The 16,423-nt window shown below is 41.4% G+C and overlaps 2 pseudogenes; one reads left to right on the plus strand and one right to left on the minus strand.

The window, feature by feature from the left end:
• Window positions 1-1,907: 1,907 nt before the first annotated feature.
• LOC149744309 (germ cell-less protein-like 1 pseudogene) lies at window positions 1,908-4,279 on the minus strand (annotated as a pseudogene).
• Window positions 4,280-4,735: 456 nt separating this feature from the next.
• On the plus strand, window positions 4,736-5,946 carry LOC149744310 (germ cell-less protein-like 1 pseudogene; annotated as a pseudogene).
• The last annotated feature ends 10,477 nt before the right edge of the window (window positions 5,947-16,423 follow it).

Consider the following 16,423-nt stretch of genomic DNA (forward strand, 5'->3'; position numbering starts at 1 on the left):
CTTTAAAACCTCCGTAAGGGGTAAAAATGAATAAATTAATGAATGAATGAAGAAAGGAAAAAAAAGGAAAGTCAAATGTAATTTGTTCACTGGATGACAAAGGATAAAATCTCATTGGAAAGAGAAATATAAGCAAACAGTAAGGAAAATTCTGGTTTCAACTAAATAAAACATTAAATCTGGTGATTATTCTTTTTAATTTATTTGTTCATCTTGTATGAACATTTCACATTCTTTCCAAGCATGTATTTATTATTTGTATGGATTCTTAAACAGAGATTTCCATTCTTTGACCTTCTTTAACCACAAAAATCCCTCAGTGAAATGCCAACAAGTAGGGCACTTAAAAGGGAAAGGGATGGGGCCAGTTTGCAACTTAGCAGTAATAAGAAACCAACATATTTAAATTATGACTACTGTGTTTTCACCTTTTGTGACAAAAATCACCTTCTTCCTTATCCTTTTGATTGCTGACTTGGACTGCTTGTCTTTTGATCACATTTCCAGATGCCAAGTTAATTCCCACTATAATTCAAAGGCAATCCGTTCCAGAGGTTACCAGTCCTGTTCTTAAGTGGGAAAGAGTCTTTCCAAATACAATTTGAACATCAAAGGTTTCTGAAGAGCAAAGGCCATCAACTTGCTTAAAGAGTACTTTTTCTGGTGCATAAATAATTCATGACTGTATGCCAGAGAAAAACTATATTCAGTACAGGAATAATCTCACAGAATTAATCTGCTTCCTTCCACCCCACCCCCAATATAGGGTGCTATAAGATTTGAAATGTTTCTCTGGGGTTAAAATGCTAGGGAAGTTTAAGTCTAACTAACATCAAGATATGCTTAGGTTCATAAAAAAACTGAAACTGGGTTATTTGTAGTGAGGTGGATGGGCCTAGAGTCTGTCATAAAGAGTGAAGTAAGTCAGAAAGAGAAAATAAATGCCATATGCTAACACATATATATGGAATCTAAAAAAAAAAAAAAAAGGTTCTGATGAACCTAGGCGCAGCACAGGAATAAAGACACTGATGTAGAGAATGGACTTGAGGACAAGGGGAAGGGAAAGAGTAAGCTGCGACGAAATGAGAGAGTAGCATTCACTTATATACATTACCAAATGTAAAACAGATAGCTAGTGGGAATCAGCTGCATAGCACTAGGAGATCAGCTTGGTGATTTATGACCCCCTAGAGGGGTGGGATAGGGTGGGTGGGAGGGAGACAGAACGGGGAGGGGATATGGGGATATATGTATATATATAGCTGATTCACTTTTTTATACAGCAGAAACCAACACAACACTGTAAAGAAATTATGCTCCAATAAATATTTTTTTTAAAAAAAGGTTTGCTTAGGTTGAAGAGCAACCAATAAGAAGAAGTTCATCTGTGTGGTCTGGGTGGTGTGCTCACATAGTGAGAGACCATGGAAACCATGTAGCAGCTCTAAACACACCAACTGAAAGAGAAATGAAACTTATTTCAACATTCATTTAATCAAACTAAAGGAAACACATATTTTAAGAGAGTTTCACTAAGAGTAGTAGAATAAGTAGGCTCACAGTTTCTATCTAAAGTCAATAGCTCTTTGTCTTCACAGAAATTATGGGCGAGGTGGAGACGGGGGGTGTCGATGGTCCTAAACCAGGAGGACAGGTTGCCATATTAGCAGCCCAAATGCATTCTAGCGGTGCTTGAGTGGCTTCCAAATTTGTCCTTTTCATATGCTCAGGTAAATAATGTCAAGTATTATGAGCTACAGTTCAACAAGGCCTCTGACAGAGTTAGTTGCCAGAGATGGCAAGCCGGGTTTGTCCCACAGAAGGAGCTGGTATCCGGACCAAGCTTGTCCTCCCTGACCCCAGAAAAGAGCTGCTCAGTTCTCTGAGCTCTTTTGCAGAGGTCCTCACTCTGGACAATGCCCTTGTCGGTGGAGATACAGGAAGATACAGGCCACATGTATGGGGAAAACCACGTCTTGGATTTCCAAGTTCACTACGTCTATCACTTGACCCTTTCTCAGGGAAAGCATCAGGTATTTTGTGTCCTTCCTGAAAACGACTCTCACTGCCCTGTCCAAGGAAAACAGGCGCAGGCGGAACGCAACCATTCTCTGCCAGAGTAAGATGACCCTGAGGCTGCAGGACTTGTTCACTGCGCTGCACCAGAAAATGATGTGCCGGTTGACGTAGCACACCACCAGGTCCCAGCTGAAGTTGAAGCCTTCCCACTGCCAGCTGCACTGCTTCTCCCTGTGGATCTGGCCCCCACACCGCATGCTGTTCCCCTGGGGGGCAGACATGTAGACGTCCAAGGGCCAGAGCTTTCTGATCTGCTCAGCCCGGAGGGGGCCAAGCCAATGCTCTTTGTACACCTGGGACAGCCAAGCGGCAGGGATCAGTGCATCCTGGTGGATGACGCGTGCTGACATCAGGTCCCAGACTATGTAGGCAACCCGTAGCTGCTGGAACATTGGCACGAAGTCTCTGCCCTGCTCAGTCTTCAGGAAAGGGGTGCCCTCCGACTCCCTCCTGGATCTGGCAAACCACGAGTCGTTGTCAGGCAATGGGGCCCTGTGTGGGCCCCTCCATGTTGGCTGCAGCTACAAGAACATCCACATTTTCAGCATGGTGTACACGTCCATCTCCACCTCCATCATCAAGAGCTCTGAAGAGGCAATGACCTCTTTCATGAGATCCAGGGTGGCTTCTCGCAATAGCTCCTCACTACACTGGGTCATCATGTTGTCCAGCAGCCACTGAAGACACATGGTCCTGATGTTCTGGAGTCTGTAACTTTCAGCAGAGTAGTAGTAGCTGCACACAGTCTGGGCACTGACAGTCTCCTTCATGACCTCCCCGTATTGCTGAATCAGCTCGTCCAGCTGTAGCGTGCTGGCTGTGGCCGGGATGGCGAAGACTTGACCGGGTGGTATGAGCATGGAGTCTCGGTACAGGGAACCTCAAGCCTCATGCAGTGCCTCGCGATCAATATTCTCGTCAGGCGTCTGCAACTCTATAGTATCCATGGTTGTCTCCTGCCAAGCACCATTGAACCTGCTAGCAAAGTACCCTGACTGGCACAAGTAGACCCAATGCAAGTTCCACTCCTCCCCCAGTGCGCGGATCTGCACGTCACTCTCTTCTCCTCTCAGGAAGAGTGCCTCATAAACGGACCCTGAACAATCTTTAGCATGTTTCCGGTGGGGCGCTTTTGTGAGCAGCCCCCATGGGCCTGTCTTCCGCTTGTGGCTCACCTGACTGGTGGCGGGCCTGGCCTCTTCGCTCTCCTTCCCTTCCTCTCTCTCTGCCACTACTGCCTCCTCAGCCTACTCCTCCTCCCCAGTGGCACCTGGCTCCTCTGGGGCACGCCACCCCGAGTGCCCAACTGCTTCGTGCTCCCATGGCCTATACCTCAGCGGTGCAGTGGATAAGCTTCCTCTCCAGGCACCGTTGCCACGGGCACTAGCTCAGCACAGAGTGCTGCTGGGAACAGATGTCGTTTGCTCTAAGGTCCTCTCGGACGCACGCTAAGCCACACCCACTAGGCCCCACCCCGCCGGATAAGGGCACTCTGTACCAGGGATTCCACTCTGTTTATCTTTCCCTCCTGGGATGATTGCTCTCAGGCTCCCTTCATATGTTGATGGTGGAACAGAGGACTTTGTGTGCAAATTTTCCCCATTAATTTCAAGAACACAATTCGCTCTTCCTCATCTAAAAGAGTTAGTGATCATTCCTTTATGGAGAATTACATCTTGGTCCCAGCTCTGTCCTCTAGGCACCTTAATTTCCATAATTAACTTCTTAGGCTATCTCATCACTTGAGCTGTGAAACCATTGTTTTGTGATAAAAGTGGCAATTTTGCCCCAGTCTTTGCTTTGGTCTTTAACTTTTGTTTTAAAATAGCATTGCCAGTTATAGAATCATTTAGAACTCTGTGTGTGTGCATGCCCATGTGCACGTGCTTGCACATGTGCGTCCAAATCAGCTTCTCAGAGCTCATGCCTCCATTTTCCATAGGCACACATACCTTTAATTTGGGGGAAGATCTTAAGTTCCCAAGATACTTTTAGCATTTTTTAATGTTTTTATTTTTGTTCCCACTCCACCTGTTTGAACATCTTGAGTTCTCTGTTGGCACTTTCCTTGTTTCTTGCAAACAACTACTCATTCCTCATGGTCTGAGATCTGGATCAAAGACCACCGTTTTTCTCACCTCCAAGGCAGATATATATCTTTCTTCAACTGTACTCCCATCAGGCCTTGATCAAACATTTCTCCCCATATGGCTGCAGTTATTACATTGTATTATTTTTCTCTACTGGATTTTTGAATATTTGAGGCAAGGACTTTGGATTACCAGCACCACACACAAGGCTTAGCAAGTAACAAACTTACAGTGAAAGAAAATGAGGAATGAATGGGATGGTTTTCCATTTTTGAGGAAATGAATAACATTAAATACTGCACTGACAAGTGTAATATGCTAAACAAATGATGTGTTGCAGAGAAAATCTGGATCTTTCAATGACAAGGAAAGTGAAATTTAAGGGAAACTACAAACAAACAAAAACCTCTTGAAAATGGCAAGCCTCTAAGATCATTTGACCCTGCCTAAGGAGAATATTTACATAATTTGAATAGTGCAGTATAACCATATGTTACATTTTAAATATTCTCTGTTATATAGGTTTACAGAGGAGCTGATAAGAGGGTCTACATAAAGGCTGTATGTTCAGTGGTGCTTGGCAGGAGACAACCATGGATACTATAGAGTGGCAGATGCCTGACGAGAACATTGATCGTGAGGCACTGCACGAGGCTTTAGGTTCCCTGTACCGAGACTCCATGCTCATCTCACCCGGACGAGTCTTCGCCATCCTGGCCATAGTCAGCATGCTGCAGCTGGTCGAGCTGATTCAGCAATACGGGGAGGTCATGAAGGAGACTGTAGTGCCCAGACCATGTGCAGCTACTACTACTCTGCTGAAAGCTATGGACCCCAGAACATCAGGACCATGTGTCTTCAGTGGCTGCTGGACAACATGATGACCCAGTGTAGTTAGGAGCTATTGTGAGATGTCAGCCTGGATCTCATGAAAGCAGTCATTGCCTCTTCAGAGCTCTTGATGATGGAGGTGGAGATGGACGTGTAAACCATGTTGAAAAACTGAATATTCTTGCAGCTGCAGCCGATATAGAGGGGCCCGCGCAGAGCCCTATTATCTGACCACGACTCGTGGTTAGCCAGGTCCAGGAGGGAGTCGGACGGCACCACTTTCCTGAAGACTGAGCAGGGCAGAGCCTTCGTGCCAGTGTCCCAGTAGCTGTGGCTTGCCTACATAACCTGGGACCTGACGTCGGCACGTGTCATCTGCCAGGATGCGATGATCCCTGCCGCTTGGCTGTCTCCAGTGTACAAAGAGCATTGGCTTGTCCCCCTCCAGGCTGAGCAGACCAGAAAGCTCTGTCCCGTGGACATCTACGTGTCCAACCCCCAGGGGAACAGCATGCGGTGTGGGGGCCAGCTCCACAGGGACAAACAGTGCAGCTGGCGGTGGGAAGGCTTCAACTTCAGCTGGGACCTGGTGGTGTGCTACGCCAACCAGCACATCTCTTTCCGGTGCAGCACAGCGAACAGGTCCTGCAGCCTCGGGGTCAGGTCAGCTTACTCTGGCAGAGAAAATTCGTGTTCTGCCTGCTCCTGTCTTCCTGGGACAGGGCTGGGAGAGTCGTTTTCAGGAAGGACACAAAATACCAGATGCTTTCCCTGAGAAATGCTCAAGAGCTCGAGGTAGTGAACCTGGAAAACAACGACGTGGTTTTCCCCATATATGTGGCCTGTAACTTCTTGTACCTCCACCAAGAGGGGCGTTGCCCAGAGTGAGGATCCCTGCAAAAAAGCTCAGAGAACTGAGCAGCTCCTTCCTGGGGTCAGGGATGACCAGCTTGGTCCAGATACCAGCTTCTTCTATGGAACCAACCAGGCTTGCCCATCTGTGGTAACCAACACTGTCAGAGGCTTTGTTGAACTGTAGCTCATAATACTTGAAATTGTTTACCTGAGTATAAGAAGAGGACAAATTTTGAAGCCCCCAAACACCTCTAGAACTCATTTGGGCTGTTAATGTGGCAACCTGTCCTCCTGGTTTAGGATCCATCGACACCACCACCACCCGATCCGCCCATCATTTCTGTGAAGACAAAGAGCTATTGACTTGAATAATGCAGTATAACCATATGTTATACAGCCATATGTGACCTACCTATATGTGAGCCTACCTACTCTACTACTCTTAGTGAAACTCTTTTAAAATATGTGCTTCCTTTAATTTGATTAAATGAATGTTAAATTAACAGTTTCATTTCTCTTTCAGTTGGTGTGTTTAGAGCTGCTACTTGGTTTCCATGGTCTCTCAGTATGTGAGCACATCCCCTGGACCACACTGATGATCCTCTTTTTATTGGTTGCTCTTCAACCTAAGCATATCTTTTTTTTTAACATATTTATCAGATCATAATTTCTTTACAATGTTGTGTTTGTTTCTGCTGTATAGGAAAGTGAATCAGGTATATGTATACATATATACCCATATCCCCTCCCTCTGGTGTCTCCCTCCCACCCTCCCTATCCCAGCCCTAAAGATGGTCATAAAGCACCAAGCTGATCTCCCTGTGCTATGCAGCTGCTTCCCTCTAGCTATCTGTTTTATATTTGGTAGTGTATATATGTCAATGCTACTCTCACACTTCCTCCCAGCTTACTCTTCCCCTTCCCCGTGTCCTCAAGTCCATTTGCTACATCATCATCTTTATTCCTGTACTGCCCCTAGGTTCATCAGAACCATGTTTTTTTTAGATTCCATATATACGTGTTAGCATATGGCATTTTTTTCTCTTTCTGACTTACTTCACTCTGTATGACCGACTCTAGTCCCATCCACCTCACTACAAATAACCCAATTTCATTTTTTTTATGAACCATGCATATCTTGATGTTAGTTAGACTTAAACTTCCCTAGCATTTTAACCCCAGAGAAACATTTCAAATCTTATAACACCCTATATTGGGGGTGTAGTGGATGTAAGCATATTAATTCTGTGAGATAATTCCTGTACTAAATATAGTTTTTCTGTGGCATAGAGTCATGAATTATTTATGCCCCAGAGAAAGTACTCTTTAAGCAAGTTGATGGCCTTTGCTCTTCAGAAACCTTTGATGTTCAAATCGTATTAGGAAAGACTCTTTCCCACTTAAGAATAGGACTGGTAACCTCTGGAACGGAATGCTTTGAATTATAGTGGGAATTACTTGGCATCTGGAAATGTGATCAAAAGACAAGAAGTCCAAGCCGGTAATCAAAAGGATAAGGTATGTTAGTGTATATATGTCCATGCCTCTCTCTTGCTTTGTCACAGCTCACCCTTCCCTCTCTGTAAGGTAGATAGCTAGTGGGAAGCAGCCGCATAGCACAAGGATATCAGCTCCATGCTTTGTGACCTTTGGAGGAGTGGGATAGGGAGGGTAGGAGGGAGGGAGTCGCAAGAGGGAAGAGATATGGGAACATATGTATATGTATAACTGATTCACTTTGTTATAAAGCAGAAACTAACACACAATTGTAAAGCAATTATACGCCAATAAAGAAGTTAAAAAACAAAGGATAAGGTAGAAAGTGTTTTTGTCACAAAAGGAGAAATACACTAGTCTTGATTTTAATATGTTGGTTTCTGATTACTGCTAACTTGCAAACTGGCCCCATCCCATTCCCTTTTAAATGCCTTACTTGTTGGCATTTCACTGAGTGATTTTTGTGGTTAAAAAAGGTCAAAGAATGGAGAGCTGTGTTTAAGAATCCATAAAAATAATAAATACATGTTTGGAAAGAGAGTGAACACTACATACAAGATGAACAAATAAATGAAAAAGAATAATCACCAAATTTAATGTTTTACTTAGTTGAAACCAGAATTTTCCTTAGCATTTGCTTATATTTCTCTTACCAATGAGATTTTATCCTTTGTCATCCAGTGAACAAATTACTTTTCACTTTCTTTTTTGTTTTCTTTCTTCATTCATTCATTTTTACCCTTTAAGGAGGTTTTAAAGGCTTCATTATTCCAAACCCACATACTAGTATTAGAGTAATACTTGCATAAGAGTTAGTTATAAGAAATAGTTCAATCAGGAAGCTGCTGTTGCATCCTTTGATGTTTCTGCTTAGTTCTCATTCCGCCCCCTTTCCTAGGGCTCCCTTATAATCTGTATATCTAACCAATTACACACAATAAACTTCATTACATTTTTTAAAATAAGTAAACTGGGGGAAAGAGTAAGTTATTGATTCAGCAGAAAGGTAAACATTATTATTTATTTTTTATGTAACAATTTCACTTCCTTTACATAAAAATCTCTAAGCAATTTCCAATTGCTTTTTCTTGAGCTGAAGGCCAGGATGCCATTTCATCTAAAGAGAGCCATCCTCACTTGGGAAATTCAGAGACTGCTTATCTGGAAATGCACCTTGACTGAGAGATCTGCTTTTGTTTTCCTACCCAACTAACGTTAAATTCTTAAATTGCTTTTTGCTGTTTACTATATAAAGATGTTCAATAATGTACACACAGTGACAGCTGAAATACACTCATTTAATAAACATTTAAAGTCTCACAATCCGTGACTGTTGCCATTTGCCAGTTTGGGCAATTTATCCAATATCAGTCCCTATATTTTTTACTTCATTTTATTTTTCTTTCCTTTTTGACTGCTAAGGATGAGGAGGAGAGCTTCTCCGACCTTGACACTCACTCTGTTTTGTAGCCTCTTAGTCAAGGCGTGGGGAGATGGGGAGGCAGAACCAGATGTATAGTCATGGTAATGCTACAGGGAACAATCACACTAAATAACAGCAAACTAAACACCACACCAAGGGAGGTGTACCCCTATGGGATACAGTGCAGTCCTTGACAATGATGAGGATTTATCCCTGTCTCTGTCTTTCCCTGTATGTATGTTTGTCTCTGTCTCCCTGTCATTCCCTATCTCCGTCTCTATTGTTGCTGTCTGCATCCCTGTCTATCTCTATCTACGTCGGTCTTTGTCTACCTCTGTCTCTCTCTCAGTCTATCATTGTCACTCTCTGTCTCTGTCTTACCGTCCCTATCTTTCTGTTTCCTTCTGTCGCTGACAATCTGTGCCTGTCTGACTGTGTCTGTCTGGGTCTCTATCTTTCTGTCACTGTCTCTGTATCTCTCTGGTGTTTCTATATCCGTCTGTTTCTGTATCTCTGTGTGTCCATGTGTCTCTTTCTCCATCTGTCTCTGTCTTTCCCTTTCTATCTCGGTCTCTCTCTGTCTCAGTCTGTCTCTGCCTCTGTCTCTGTTGCTCTCTCTCTCTGTCCCACTCCTCTCTCTCTCTCCCTCCCTCCCTCTCTCTCTGTCTCTGTCTTTGTCTCACTCCATCACTATCTCTACGTCTCCATTGCAATGTGCCTCTCTCTTTCTCTGTTTGTCTTTCTCTGTCTCTGCATCTGTCTCTCAGACTGTCTGTCTCTGTCTTCCCATCTGTGCCTATCAGCTTCTGCCTATCTCCCTGTCTCTGTCTGTAACCGTCGCTCTCTGTCTTAGTTTGTACATGTGTCTGTCTGTCCCTGTCTGGTTCTGTCTTTCTCTGCCTCCCTTTCTCTGTCTCTATCTATTTCTATCTGTCTGTTTCTGCACCTTTCTGTGTATCCCTTTCTACCTGTCTCTTTTTGGGGAGGAGGTGTAATATCTGGCTCTGTCCATCTGTTGGAGTTTCTCAGCCTGCCCAACCAGCTGTCTCTGTTTTTCTGTCAGGCTGTCCTGTCTCTGGCTGTTTCTGCTTCTGGCCCTGTTACATCTTTTGATAGTCTGTCTCTGTCTCTGCCTGTCTTAAGGAGACAGGGATGAAAGGTTATTACAGTTCAGTACACAAACGCTCTTCTCTTATGTTCCCTTCCAGTGGTCTCCCAGAGACAGATGCTGAAAGAAGATAAAGGTAAGCATTCATGTTCAAAGACATAAGAGACCTAAATAAACAATGGCCTATGAAGGAGAAAGCGGTGTCCCAGGGATGTGGGTGGGATGGACACAGACAGCAGACAAGTGTAAAGTATGGTACTGTGGAAAGGATCTATATATAAACAGCACAAAGATGACATTGAAATTTTAATGAAAGATCCATCATGTGCTAGAAAAAGAGAACCATCTTTTTTAAGAGGAAAAGGAAAACAAGAGTGTCTAGCTACAGGTTCTACGGGAAGGTACTTGCCAAGTCTCAGCCACAGAACTTGGACATGAAGCTGCCTGATGGGAGTTAAAATAGCAAAATGCACCTATTTCTTTTTCATCTTTATTGGGGTATAATTTCTTTACAATGGTGTGTATTTTCTGCTTTGTAACAAAGTGAATCAGTTATACATATACATATGTTCCCATATCTCCTCCCTCTTGCGTCTCCCTCCCTCCAACCCTCCCTATCCCACTCCTCCAGGCGGTCACAAAACACCAAGCTGATCTCCCTGTGCTATGGGGCTGCTTGCCACTAGCTATCTACCTTACGTTTGGTAGTGTATATATGTCCATGCCTCTCTCTCGCTTTGACACAGCTCACCCTTCCCCCTCCCCATATCCTCAAGTCCTTTCGCTAGTAAGTGTGTGTCTTTATTCCTGTCTTACCTCTAGGTATTTTATGACATTTTTTCCTTAAATTCCATATATATGTGTTAGCATACGGTATTTGTCTTTTTCTTTATGACTTACTTCACTCTGCATGCCAGACTCTAGTTCTATCCACCTCATTACAAATAGCTCAATTTCATTTCTTTTTATGGTTGAGTAATATTCCATTGTATATATGTGCCACATTTTCTTTATCCATTCATCCGATGATGGACACTTGGGTTGTTTCCATCTCTGGGTACTGGAAATAGAGCTGCAATGAATATTTTGGTATATGATATATTTGAATTATAGTTGTCCCAGGGTATATGCCCAGTACTGGGATTGCTGGGTCATATGGTAGTTCTATTTGTAGTTTTTTAAGGAACATCCATACTGTTCTCTATAGTGGCTGTACCAATTCACATTCCCACCGGCAGTGCAAGAGTGTTCCCTTTTCTGCACACCATCTCCAGCATTTATTGTTTCTAGAATTTTTGATGATGGCCATTCTGAGTGGTGTGAGATGATATTTTCTTGTAGTTTTGATTTGCATTTCTCTAATGATTAATGATGTTGAGCATGCTTTCATGTGCTTGTTGGCAGTCTGTATATCTTCTTTGGAGAAATGTCTATTTAGGTCTTCTGCCCATTTTTGGATTGGGTTTTTTGTTTTTTTGTTATTGAGCGGCATGAGCTGCTTGTAAACTTTGGAAATTAATCCTTTGTCTGTTGCTTCATTTGCAAATATTTTCTCCCATTCTGTGGGTTGTCTTTTGGTCTTGTTTATGGTTTCCTTTGATGTGCAAAAGCTTTGAAGTTTCATTAGGTCCCATTTGTTTATTTTTGGTTTTGATTCCATTTCTCTAGGAGGTGAGTCAAAAAGGATCTTGCTGTGATTTATGTCATAGACTGTTCTGCCTATGTTTTCCTTTAAGAGTTTGAGAGTTTCTGGCCTTACATTTAGGTCTTTAAGCCATTTTGAACTTATTTTTGTCTATGGTGTTAGGGAGTGATATAAGCTCATACTTTTACATGTACCTGTCCAGTTTTCCCAGCACCACTTATTGAAGAGGCTGTCTTCTCTCCACTGTATATCCTTGCTTCCTTTATCAAAGGTAAGATGACATATGTACGTGTGTTTACCTCTGGGCTTTCCATCCTGCTCCACTGATCTATCTTTCTCTTTTTGTGCCAGTACCATACTGTCTTGATTACTGTAGCTTTGTAGAATAGTCTGAAGTCAGGGAGCCTGATTCCTCCAGCTCCGTTTTTCCTTCTCAAGTTTGCTTTGGCTATTCGGGGTCTTTTGTGTTCCTGTACAAATTGTCAAATTTTTTTTTCTACTTCTGTGAAAACTGACAGTGGTAGTTTGATCGGGATTGCAATGAATCTGTAGATTGGTTTGGGTAGTAGAGTCATTTTCTCAATGTTGATTCTTCCAATCTAAGAACATGGTATATCTCTCCATCTATTTGTATCATATTTGATTTCTTTCATCAGTGTCTTATAATTTTCTGCATACAGGTCTGCTGTCTCCTTAGATAGGTTTATTCCTAGATATTTTATTCTTTTTGTTGCAATGGTAAATGGGAGTGTTTTCTTGATTTCATTTTCAAATTTTTCATCATTAGTGTATAGGAATGCAAGAGATTTCTGTGCATTAATTTTGTATCCTGCTACTTTACCAAATTCATTGATTAGCTCTAGTAGTTTTCTGGTAGCATCTTTAGGATTCTCCATGTATATTATCATGTCATTGGCAAACAGTGACAGCTTTACTTCTTCTTTTCTGATTTGGATTCCTTTTAGTTCCTTTTCTTCTCTGACTGCTGTGGCTAAAACTTCCAAAAATATGTTGAGTAAGAGTGGTGAGAGTGGGCAACCTTGTCTTGTTCCTGATCTTAGTGGAAATGCTTTCAGTTTTTCACCATTGAGGATGATGTTGGCTGTGGGTTTGTCATATATGGCCTTTATTATGTTGAGGAAAGTTCCCTCTATGCCTACTTTCTGCTGGGTTTTTATCATAAATTGGTGTTGAATTTTGTCGAATCTTTTCTCTGCATCTATAGAGATGATCATATTTTTTTCCTTCTATTTATTAATATTGTTTATCTCATTGATTGATTTGCATGTGTTGAAGAATCCTTGCATTCCTGGAATAAACCCCACTTGATCACGGTGTATGATCCTTTTAATGTGCTGTTGGATTCTGCTTGCTAGTATTTTGTTGAGGATTTTTGCAGCTATGTTCATCAGTGAAACTGGCCTGTAGTTTTCTTTCTTTGTGACATCCTTGTATGGTTTTGATATCAAGGTGATGGTGGCCTCGTAGAATGAATTTGGGAGTGTTCCTCCCTCTGTTATATTTTGGAAGATTCAGAGAAGGATAGGTGTTAAGTCTTCTCTAAATGTTTGACAGGATTCGCCTGTGAAGCCATCTGGTCCTGGGCTTTTGTTTGTTGGAAGATTTATAATCAAAGTTTCAATTTCAGTGCTTGTGACTGGTCTGTTCATATTTTCTGTTACTTCCTGATTCAGTCTTGGCAGGTTGTGCATTTCTAAGAATTTGTCCATTTCTTCCAGGTTGTCCATTTTATTGGCATAGAGTTGCTTGCATTAATCTCTCATGATCTTTTGTATTTCTGCAGTGTCAGTTATTACTTCTCCTTTTTCATTTCTAATTCTATGGATTTGAGTCTTCTCCCTTTTTTTCTTGATGAGTCTGGCTAGTGGCTTATCAATTTTGTTTATCTTCTCAAGGAACGAGCTTTTAGTTTTATTGATCTTTGCTGTCACTTCCTTCATTTCTTTTTCATTTATTTCTGATGTAATTTTTATGATTTCTTTCCTTTTGCTAACTTTGGGTTTTTTTGTGCTTCTTTCTCTAATTGCTGCAGGTGCAAGTTTATGTTATTTATTCGAGATGTTTCCTCTTTCTTAAGATGGACTTGTATTGCTATAAACTTCCCTCTTAGAACTGTTTTTGGTGCATCCCATAGGTTTTGGGTTGTCGTGTCTCCATTGTCATTTGTTTCTAGGTAATTTTTATTTCCGCTTTAATTTCTTCAGTGATCACTTCGTTATTAAGTATTGTATTGTTTAGCCTCCATGCGTTTGTAGTTTTTACAGATCTTTTCCTGTAATTGATATCTAGTCTCATAGCGTTGTGCTCAGAAAAGGTACTTGATACAATTTCAAATTTCTGAAATGTACCAAGGCTTGATTTGTGACCCAAGATATGATCTATCCTGGAGAATGTTCCATGAGCACTTGAGAAAAATGTGTATTCTCTTGTTTTTGGATGGAGTGTCCTATAAATATCAATTAAGTCCATTTGTTTAATGTATCATTTAAAGCTTGTGTTTCCTTATTTATTTTCATTTTGGATGATCTGTCCATGGGTGAAAGTGGGGTGTTAAAGTCCCCTACTATGAATGTGTTACTGTCGATTTCCCCTTTTATGGCTGTTAGCATATGCCTTATGTATTGAGATGCTCCTATGTTGGGTGCATAAATATTTACAGTTGTTATATCTTCTTCTTGGATCGATCCCTTGATCATTATGTAGTATCCTTCTTTGTCTCTTCTAATAGTCTTTATTTTAAAGTCTATTTTGTTTTATATGTGAATTGCTACTCCAGCTTTCTTTTTGTTTCTATTTGCGTGGAATATCTTTCTCCAACCCCTTACTTTGACTCTGTTTGTGTCTCTAGGTCTGAAGTAGGTCTCTTTTAGACAGCATATATATGGGACTTGTTTTTGTATCCATTCAGCCACTCTGTGTCTTTTGGTGGAAGCATTTAGTCCATTTACATTTACAGTAATTATCAATATGTATGTTCCTATTCCCATTTTCTAAATTGTTTTGGGTTCGTTATTATAGGTCTTTCCCTTCTCTTGTGTTTCTTGCCTAGAGAAGTTCCTTTAGCATTTGTTGTAAAGCTGGTTTGGTGGTGCTGAACTCTCTCAGCTTTTGCTTGTCTGTAAAGGTTTTAATTTCTCCATCAAATCTGAATGAGATCCTTGCTGGGTAGAGTAATCTTGGTTGCAGGGTTTTCTCCTTCATCACTTTTAATATGTCCTGCCACTCCCTTCTGGCTTCCAGAGTTTCTGCTGAAAGGTCAGCTGTTAACCTTATGGGGATTTCCTTGTGTGTTATTTTTCCCTTGCTGCTTTTAATATGTTTTCTTTGAATTTAATATTTGACAGTTTGATTAATATGTGTGCTGGCATATTTCTCCTTGGATTTATCCTGTATGGGACTCTCTGTGCTTCCTGGACTTGATTAACTATTTCCTTTCCCATATTAAGGAAGTTTTCAACTATAATCTCTTCCAATATTTTCTCAGTCCCTTTCTTTTTCTCTTCTTCTTCTGTAACCCCTATAATTCGAATGTTGGTGCATTTAATGTTGTCCCAGTGGTCTCTGAGACTGTCCTCAGTTCTTTTCATTCTTTTTCTTTATTCTGCTCTGCAGTAGTTATTTCCACTATTTTATCTTCCAGGTCACTTATCCGTTCTTCTGCCTGAGTTATTCTGCTATTGATCCCATGTAGAGTATTTTTCATTTCATTTATTGTGTTGTTCATCATTGCTTGTTTCATCTTTATTTCTTCTAAGTCCTTGTTAAATGTTTCTTGCATTTTGTCCATTCTATTTCCAAGATTGTGGATCATCTTTACTATCATTATTCTGAATTCTTTTTCAGGTAGACTGCCTATTTCCTCTTCATTTGTTAGATCTGGTGGGTTTTATCTTGCTCCTTCATCTGCAGTGCGTTTTTCTGTCTTCTCATTTTGCTTATCTTACTGTGATTGGGGTCTCCTTTTTGCGGGCTGCAGTTTCATAGTTCCTGTTGTTTTTCGTATCTGTCCCCAGTGGCAAAAGTTTGTTCAGTTGGTTGTGTAGGCTTCCTGATGGAGGGGACTAGTGCCTGTGTTCTGGTGGATGAGGCTGGATCTTATCTTTCTGGTGGGTAGGTCCACCTCTGGCGGTGTGTTTTGGGGTGTCTGTGGACTTATTACTGTTTTAGGCAGCCTCTCTGCTAATGGGTGGGGTTGTGTTTCTGTTTTGCTAGTTGTTTGGCATAGGGTGTCCAACACTGTAGCTTCCTGGTTGTTGAGTGAAGCTGGGTGCTGGCATTGAGATGGAGATATCTGGGAGATTTTTGCCATTTGATATTATGTGGAGCTGGAGGTCTCTTCTTGGCCAGTGTCCTGAAGTTGGCTCTCCCACCTCAGATGCCCAGCACTGACTACTGGGTGCAACACCACTAGCCTTTCATCCACATGGCTCAGAATAAAAGGGAGAAAATGTAGAGAGAAAGAATTAGTAGAAGTAGGAAGGAAGAAAGAAAGAAAGAAAGAAAGAAAGGAAGGAAGGAAGAAAGGGAGAAGAAAAGAAGGAAAGAAGGAAAGAAAAAAGGAGGGAGGGAGGGAGGGAGGGATGGAAGGAGGAAGTAAGGAAGGAAGGAAGGAGGTAAGGAAGGAAAAAATAAAAAAGAAAGAAGATAAAGTAAAATAAAATAAAGTTTAATAAAGTTATTAAATTAAAAAATAATTATTAAGAAAAAAATTTTTTTAAAAAATGGACTGATAGAATCCTAGGACAAATGGTGGAAGCAAAGCTATACATACAAAATCTCACACAGAAGCATACACATACACACACAAAAAGAGGAAAAGGGGAAAAAATCATAAATCTTCCTCTCAAAGTCCACCTCCTCAATTTGGGATG

The sequence above is a fragment of the Delphinapterus leucas genome, chromosome X (genome assembly GCF_059928025.1).
Source record: "Delphinapterus leucas isolate spDelLeu-1000000601 "Yukka" chromosome X, BTC_Dleu_Yukka2, whole genome shotgun sequence".
In the NCBI taxonomy this organism is placed as follows: Eukaryota; Metazoa; Chordata; class Mammalia; order Artiodactyla; family Monodontidae; genus Delphinapterus; species Delphinapterus leucas.